Raw genomic sequence first — 9,040 nt, forward strand, 5'->3', positions numbered from 1 at the left:
GCTCCTTGTAAAATGGTGAAGGAGAAACCAGGGACAACTCAGATCCCGCTGAATTTGTTTTTCATGTTCTCATTTGTAATCATTTTGTGTTTTATGAGGGATACTTCCTCAAACTTTGCCAACATGATGGAAACACATGTGGTGCTCTAATACATGATGTGACAAATTTGGTGGAGAGATTAGATGAAAACCTGCTTTTCTCGGTGGCATATAGTCCAATGAGATGGAAAATCAGTGGGGCATGGGGAGTATCTGACCTTCCCCCAGCCATGCCCACCATCTTGGAGCAACCTGGTCTAGTCGAAGGTGCCTATATGTTCTTTAAGGTCCCTTCCAACCCAAACATTCTGGGATCCTGTGTTCCTCTGGCAACGCTGAACTCCCACTGACTGTGCAGGATCACGAGGAATGGTCATACAAAACTGTCAAGACCAAGAAAAACTCACCTGATGTTACACCAGCGGTGCCATCGAAGGCACAGCTCGTGGCTGCCTCGTGTCCAGGTCATGGAAGGCAGGAGCCCGTTTGCACAGGAGCAGAGGAGCAGCAGTGAGCCCTCAGCATCCCTGCCACAAGGCACCCACCCCTCTACCCCCGTCATCCATCCAGGAGAGATGCCGGGTCCCCTCCAGGCACTTTCCCCCCTTTTGTCACCCCATTTCTGGGTTCCTGCCACAGCGGGAACAATAACAGGGGACTGTGTCGGGGGCAAAGTAAAGCTGTGCAGCCAGCCCTGCTCTGCTAATCCCCAGGAGGGGGTCAGGGTGTCTCAGTCCCCATCGCCTCTGGCACAGCAGGCTCTGCCACCGCGGTCACCCAGCCCCTGGGGTGCAGCTCTGTGCCGGCACAGCCCGTGCTGTGCGGGGAGCAGCTGCTGGTACAGCTCTGCCCTTCCCTTCTCCAGTTACCCCGAACCGGGTGGGTGTGTTTGCACTCAGACACGGCCAGACGAAGCCAAGCGCGTTGTTCCAAGGTGCTAACGAGCATCAGAGCACAGAAACGAGCTGCTTTGTTCTGAGGCATCGCAGCCTCAGTGCCGGTTGGTTTGCCACGACTGGGAGTGCAGCCCTTTCGCTGTGCCAAGGCTGCTCGATCATAGAAAGAGGGAGCTGGCAGGGAGAGCACTGCAGGCCTGGGCTCTAGTCCCAGCCTTGCCACAAGGTTTCCAGGAAAAGGACGCAGGCTGTGATGTGTTCCCAGCCCACAGTCGCTCCAGCTCTCAATGGCAACGTTCCTCCCTCCATCAGCAGCTCCGGGGCCGGAGAGGCGGTTGCGCTTCTACCCGCTCGGAGCACGGCAGGGAGAGCAGAGATTTCCTGAATTATTTTCAGTCACAAAGGTTTCTGCCTTATTTGAACGAAGGTTGGAAGCACAGGTCACAGGCAGGGCTCTGACAGCCACCAAGGATCCTGTTCTGCCTGAAGAGCTTTCAACTTTCCATCCTCTCGTGACACGGCAAAGATTTTGCTTTCGTGACTTCCACAATCTCTCCCAATATGCCAGGATGTTCCCAGTAGTGATGCTGCAACCTGCAGTGAGAGAAGGGCATGGTAAAAGGGTCCCAAAATGCCATGCAAAATGGAAAGGGCCATGTCTAGGCCACATGGAGAACTGCACCCTTGGCAAGCACCCCTCCATCCACCCAGCAGGCCAAGGAGCAGTGGAGAGATCCCAAGTATTTTGAATCATGTTGAGCCTCCTGACTCTGCAAATTTTCTTTCACATCCTTGAAAATAATTTTCTCCCAAAAAATCAGAGGACAATGGCAGAAGGGCAACCCAGGAGTGGCTTCACAACATGTGCCATGTGCACACAAAACAGTTTTCAGAAGCCCTAGTCCTGATCAGTGGTGGGGAGGAAATAACACAGAGACTCCTGACAGTAACCACAGTCACCTGGAGTCCAGGGTAAAAGAGAATTTTTGATATCCAGGGATTTTTTTTTCTGGACTCCAGGCCAGACTGTGGGTTTTTTAAACAATAGGTATCACGCTGTGATCATAGGCTTGTACCACATTAAGGTTAACCCAAGATATGTAAAACTCAGCAGTCTCCATTTGGGGGATTTGTGGGAGGTTTTTCTGGTTACATGGTTTAGACTTGCTGCCTGGGGTTAGTTGTTCCCCATATAAGATCCAGAGAAGTCCCTTGCTGAGGGAAAGCCCAGGTCAGCCTGGACTAGTGCTGTAAGGCAAGTTCTTCTTACTCCCAAACTTCAGTGTAAACACGTTCTCCAACCCCACTGTCCCCATAAACGTGGAATGTGCTCTCTCCCAGGCATGCTGAGGGGGGGAACATGTGAGCCAGACCATGAGGATGGAGCCTGGGGCTGTGCACCCAGAGGAGACCCAGGACCCTGTAAACCCCAGGCCATGCCAGGGCTGGGCACAAGGAACAACAGTGAATTTTCCAGCAGGATATTGATCCCATTTTTGATGGACCCCGATCCCACACCAGCACTGCATGGTCCTGAGAAATGAGACCTCAGTCCTCCTGAAGGGGATGAATCCAGTCCATTTCTAGAATGCACCACATGTTGGTGCCTTCCCCAGGGAAAATAGCCTCAAAATATCATTAATCCCAAGAAAAATATCCATTCCCAGGGCACTTCTGGAGAAGGCAGATGTGCCAGATAGGGCAGGAGCTCCTGGGCACTAATGGGATGGGGGTGCCTGTCCCAAGGGAGGCACCCTGGGGTGTCCCCGGTGCCCACCCAGGCAGGCAGGTCCTGCAGCCCCACAGGGACCTCCACCCCTGCCCTTGTGTGGGACCCAACCACTGACCCACTCAGTCTAGGACTGAAACCAGTGATTCTCTGGCTCAAAGGCAAGAACACTCTCAACCAAGCCATCCTGAACTGATTATTTTTAAATTACATTTGCTAAAAGCAAGAACGAGCAGAAGAGTTGGGGGAAACAGGGAGTCACATTGCTCTAATCATTTACATTTCAGTGACAGCTTTACTGCATTTATTTCAAGTCAGCTTTGCAAAAGCCCTTCATCAAGCAGTGCTCAGCTCTCCTGCACCATGTGTTTCAAGTCCATGGTAGCATTTTGGATACGTCACATCGAGGGGCTGCGAGAGCGCGGGAAGGAGCACGACCTCCCTCGAGCACTCACAGAAAGGGAGTCCAAGCCATGCTGGACAGGGCTCTTGGCTTGACATGACCTGAAAGGATCCCTTTTTAAACTTCTCTTTGAAGTTAAACAAACTCAGGCAAAACCCATCAAAACCCATTAAGAGCTTTTTCCCCACCTCTGTAATACTTTAAACGCTCTGCAATACTTTCAGCTGCACGTGTGATGGGCCTACCAAAAAGGTCTATAGGATACACAGCCTGGATTATTATAAAAATGGGCAAGGAAAGAAAAGGAAATTTTTCCTCCATGGAAAGCTTTTCATCCATGTCTTGCCCTGCTGAGCAACATCTGACATTTGCAGGCAGTGCTGTCAGCCCAGAGCCCACCCGCTGCAGCGGGACTTGGGTGGTTGCTCATGTTCTTCCTCTGAGGATCCTCAGAAGACCTTTCGGGATCTTCTGTTTCTTGGCCCAAACAGCAACATTCTCCACTGCTCTGCAGTCCTGTGCATCCCTCTGAGTCAAGCCCTGCCAGTGCCAAACCACGGGGATGTGAGTGAGCCCCTGAGAACCACTCACAGCTGGGGGGTCAAGGGATCAGTCAAGGAGATTTGGGGTTCACAGTCCCAGAGCTGTGCAGCAGGAGGAGGTGTTAAGGGGGACACCTTGGGCCTGGCAGCTGACAGATGATGGGGGCAGATGCTTTTTGCATAGGATTTTCCCTTTTCCCCCAGCACAGGCAGCTGGCCCTGGCTCCATGCAGAGACTCGCTGTGGAAGGGCCAGAGGCAGCAGCTGAGGGAGATCTTGGCAGGGATGAAGGCTGGGAAAGTGTGAGGTGACAGCCTCCCTGGACCACCTCTGAACCAGCTCCCTTGCCTACATCCTCAGGGCTGTACTAGGAGTTAAGGAGAAGGAAGGGGCAATCACCACAATGCATGGAAGCATGACAAAATCCAGAGGCTGTGGCTGTGGATCAGCCTCTGGAACTGGGAAACACTTGTAGGGCTCCGTGGTGGGTAAGTGCTGCAGAGTGGGAAGACCAAGGGCTGCTTGGTCCCAGAAGCATCACAGCTACCACACAGGGGCTTCTCCCTGCCTTTTGAAATATGGACAGGTAATATGGATTCTTCTGGATAAGGGATGCAGCTGTTCCCAAGCCCCTGCATTAATAAATTAGCTGAATAAAAATGATCAGTGCAATTAACCCCCATGCCTTGGGGTTTGAGCACAAACTGATGGTAGAATAATGTCTCCATGATGGTAGAAGGCTGCTCCTTCTCTGCCATGCAGGATGAGAGACAAGAGACCACAATCATCCCTCATCTCTAAACCCACTGAGTTTGGTGTGAATTCCTGGAGGATACAGCAGAGGGTTTTCCTGCCTCCCTGCACACGTAGGTCTCTCTGGCAGGCACAGCCCAGGACTAGCAGGGGAACAAAAGCCATTCAACCCCCCAAATCAGGTGACATTTTTGCCAAGTTATGTCATGGGGTCGGGCAGGTTTGGGCTGGGGCACGTGGTCATAAAGAAAACCAGCCACCCAGAGCTGGGGTGGCAGGGGGGCTGTAAAACACTCCCAGCAACTGCAGGCAGGCCAGTGCCTCCCATGCAGGGCCATCAGCTCATTTTGAATCAGCAAGGCTTCTTCTCCTGCTTCAGGAACCACTGCAGAGTCCTGTGAGCTCTTATTAAGAGGGAGCTTTGTGGCTCACAGTCTGCACAAGCAGTAAACTACATCAGAATTAATCCCAAATATATTTTTTAAAAAGCAGAAAAGTTGATTATTTTCTTTTTTAGCTTTTTTTTCTTTTCTTTTTTTTTTTTAATAGAAAAAACTGGCATTTTGAAAGTTTATTTTGAAATTGAAATAAGGCTGAATGGGGCCTACACTGAAATGGGGATTGCAGCTAACAGAACGTCTCTGTATGGAATACAACAAGGAAATTATTTCCTCAAGGTGGAAATTTATTGCTCCAAGGTGGAAGGCAGAGTGTTTTAAAGAGGTTTTTAATTAATAAAGGGAAACGTGCCAAGAATGTGTTGCATGTTTGAGCTCTCTGCTTTAAATACTGCTAACCTGTTGAGGGCTAATTTAGGCTTCAATTAATAAATAACAATACACACAGAGGCATAAACAGCCTCCTGCACCTTCAGCAAAATGCATTTAGATGGTTCTAGCGCATTTTAAACAAATTTTAGGCAAAGAGGTGTTGTCTCTTGGGATGCCAAGTGGTTCAGGGCACTTGTCCCTTCAGGTCAGAACACAAAGCCAAGTACCAAATGCCCTTGGAGCTGGTGGGGCTTTGCAGGATATTTATAACACCCTGGAATGGGAAGGGACTGTGAGACCCTGAAGAATTTTTCTCTTTGGCATTTTTCCCCCAGCAATGCCATTCTAGGCACTCTCTCCCAAAGCCAGGATGCAATTTCCCAGTGGTCCCAGTCCCTCAGGTGTTAAGTCCCACAGACTTCCATCAAACCCTAGTGCTGCATGGCCCAGGTTTTCAAAGGTGTTTAAGCTCTTAAACTGGCAGATTTGTGCTGACTGGGATTTTTTTCAAAGCACCTCAATGTTTTAAGTGTCTCAGGGGGCAATGGTGCCAAATCTTATCCTACAGTTTTTCTTCCTTGTGGTCCCCAGACGAGGCATCTCCTGGCAGTGAGTTCCACGAGTGCATGGCGTGAGGCTCAAACCAACAAACACACACTTACCCTGATTTAAATCTCCCCAATTTTGCCATGCATCAGTTTTCTCTCTTATAATCAGTCAGCCCAAACTGGAGCATCTGATCCCTCATGTCTAAATCATTCATTATTTCATGCACTCCTACGTGTCCTCCCTTCTCCCAGCGACACAGAATAATTAACATATAAAAGTCTGGTGATAAGTGAAGTTTACGATCCAAACTAGAGGAATGAAGGCTCAGAAGTGAACGTTATAAGAGCCCTGTGCCAATAAACATCCCACTTCTGGTGGGCTACCCAGCCAATTAATTACAGGCAGAAATGCTGGCTGAGCATTCATTGCCCACATAAGCTCCTTGCTGAAAAATAAACCTCCAGAGTCGTCAGGAGAAAACTAAGTAGGAGATGGTGTGCTGGAGAGAAAAATACACACAGACCAAGAATAGGACATGACCTATGTTTTATATGGGGGTTTTTTTTTGTGTGTGTCTACTTTGCTGTAGTAAAAACCAAAAATCTCTCCCCTCCTTTGGGGATAGAGAAACTGGGGAGAAATACAATGGACAAGCCATGGGCTTCTTAAAAAATCAGGAATTATTAATTTTCACCTTTTCTCATGGGCTACCACAAGCAGCAGCCCCTCTTGGGCCAGCCAGCCCCTGACACGTGGGTACAGGAGAGTCCTGGGCTTGGATCCCCCCCTCTCTGCTGTGACTTAACTGTGGAGCAGTGCTCCACGCTCATCCCACTGCTGTTCTTGGTGAGCTGGAGGATGTGGAGGGTCTGGAAACCTTTGGTTGTCCCCTCCAGTGGGGGTGTGTGGTGCTGTCCATGGGTAAGACATACGGGAGGAAGGCAATGAGGAGGATGGGGGCACCTGAGGTCACAGAATCCCAGAATGGTTTGGGCTGGAAGGGACCTTAAAGGCCATCTCGTTTCACCCCCCTGCCGTGGGCAGAGATGCCACCCACTAATCAGGTTGTTCAGAGCCCCATCCCACCTGGCCTTGAACACTTCCAGGGATGGGCCAGCCACAGGTTTTCTGGGAAACCTGTGCCAGTACCTCAGAGTGCCAGGTACGTGCCACTCAATTCCTTGCAGGGAGCCTGGTCCTGCAGCCAGAGCTCTTGGAAACCTCTGATGCTCATGACTGGGTATTTTGACATTAGCCAGGCCCGGTTATATTTTACTGGGATATATAATTAAGGCTCAGAGGTTTGCCTACAGTAGCTGCCTTGTGTAAGACAAGGAAATCAAGGAGTGTGACCAAAAGAGATTTTTCAATGTGAAAATTGAGTATTAAAAGGGTGCTGAGCCAAAACCACGAGGGGGAAAGGGCTGCTGTGGAAGGGACCAGACAATGGCATTTTAAGAATGGTAAGTGTCAAATAGGCAAAGGGATCTGAAGCTGAAATGCATTTTATCCAGACTCTGAGCCAGTGCAGGCAGTGGCACAGGGAAGGACAGTGGCCTGACAGCCACCCCAAGCAGCCATGGGTGCCAGCCCCCCATCCCCTCCTGGCCAAGGCACATGGAAGCACTCCTTGCAACAGCCTCAAATAGGTAATGTAAGGATCTGGTAATAAAATTGGAGGCAATTCATCCACCCTGGAAGGATCTGGATGCTCTGTGTGCCACCTGCATGATGGATCCATGGAACAGTCGGGTGCTTCTTACCTTCCCCAAGTCACTCTCAGCGCAGGTGGGAGGGTGGAACTTGCTGTTTGATGTCACCACCTTATGAGGTCACTTCCAGGAGAAACCACACAGGCAAGCTCTAGGGCCAAGTCCTGGGTAAATCAAATTCCAGCATTAGCAGTATAACAAGCAGACACTGATTATTCTTAATTTATTGGGTTGAAGTTTAGGCCCCCACCTGCTCCTACCGGGGGGAGTAGGTGTGCAGACACTGGGTATGATCCCTCCCAGCATCCCAGGGACCAGCCTGCCTCCGTGCCAAGGTGGGAGCAGCCAGCAGTGGGATGGAGACCATCACACCCCCCTGTCACCTGGCTCCAGTGTCCAACAGCAAAAACTGTGACTTTGAGCTTTGGGGGGTCACCCTCCTTTCTTTGTTCATCCACCAGGTCTGGAAGTGGAGCAGGAGCCCAAGCACAGACCTCTGCTCTCCCAGCGCTCCAGCATCCCTGCAGTCCATGTGGGTTGGCTGGCTCTGACTGGACAACCACTGGCAGCCTGGGTTCCTTCCAAAGTTCGTTTGCAAACGAGTTGTCAGCTCCTCACCACAGCCCAAAGTCTGCAACAGATCTTCAGAGTGAGCAGCTTTTACATAAACACAGCCTTTGATGTCAGCAGGACAGCTCACAGCCCATGTTTGCTCCTTTCCTTGGATCCTGAGGAGAAAGAGCACTAACAATTGCCATTTCCATGAGTCAGCATCTCTGTGCTGCGAGTCTGGACGCTGTGCAAGCACTTGTTCCAGGACACACACGAGTTTGGTTAATCCCAAGGTGCATCTTGGAGTGAGCCACAAATATTTATTTCTTGGAGCAAACAATGGTGAAAACTGAAAGTAGGTCATGCAGAAGAACTCATTAACTTCAGTTAATTGACAATTCCCTCATTAACCTGAGGCTTAAAGGGCCAGAGGAGATGCACACACATGTAAGAAGTTGCAGAAAGTGCGAAGTTTTCGAAGTTATGTTTTGCAGGATTGAAAAGCCCCGTGGAGGAGGGAAAGGCAGGGCAGGGCTGAGGACCTGGCAGGCTGCAAGACTGAGCAAGGAGGCAGTGCTGGAGCAGGGATTGGGCAAACTCAGGAATTGTGCTTGTCACCCAAAACCAAGGATGCTGCAAGAACCCCTGACCTTGGGCCAAGCCCCATCCAGGGAACATAAACCAACTCAAAACTGCCATGGGATCCACCCTGTGGTTTTGCTCTGCTGAACCCCTAGGGTTCCAGACAAGACCAATGAACAGGCAGTGGTCACCAGCACAGAAGCCCTGACACATTCCAAGGGATGTTGTGATCCCTCCAGCCGCACCTTGGAGCCAGGGACGTGTCACAATCTGAAAAGTAACCACATCAGTCTGTCCTTCCAGCCTGGAGAGGCAGCTGGGTGAGGACATGTCCTCATTAGCCTTCTAATGTCCAAACTGCTCCAGATAAGAGAGGTTAATTAACAGAAAACCCACCTCTTCTTCAGCCACTCCACCATCCCTTGGTCTGCAGTCTGGGCAGGCAGGAGGAGGAAGGGCAGCAGGAATCCCTGTGCAGCCAGACCGAGCTGTGACTCACACACCAAGATAGAC

General features: G+C 50.5%; 1 long non-coding RNA gene across 1 annotated transcript; it reads left to right on the top strand.

Moving 5' to 3' along the window:
• The first annotated feature begins 7,526 nt into the window (after nucleotides 1-7,526).
• Nucleotides 7,527-8,082, top strand: LOC135422739 (uncharacterized). The gene is made up of 2 exons (XR_010434562.1): nucleotides 7,527-7,728; nucleotides 7,855-8,082. It is a non-coding gene; the product is annotated as an uncharacterized LOC135422739 (long non-coding RNA).
• Nucleotides 8,083-9,040: the final 958 nt, after the last annotated feature.

The sequence above is a fragment of the Pseudopipra pipra genome, chromosome 15 (genome assembly GCF_036250125.1).
Source record: "Pseudopipra pipra isolate bDixPip1 chromosome 15, bDixPip1.hap1, whole genome shotgun sequence".
NCBI lineage: Eukaryota > Metazoa > Chordata > Aves > Passeriformes > Pipridae > Pseudopipra > Pseudopipra pipra.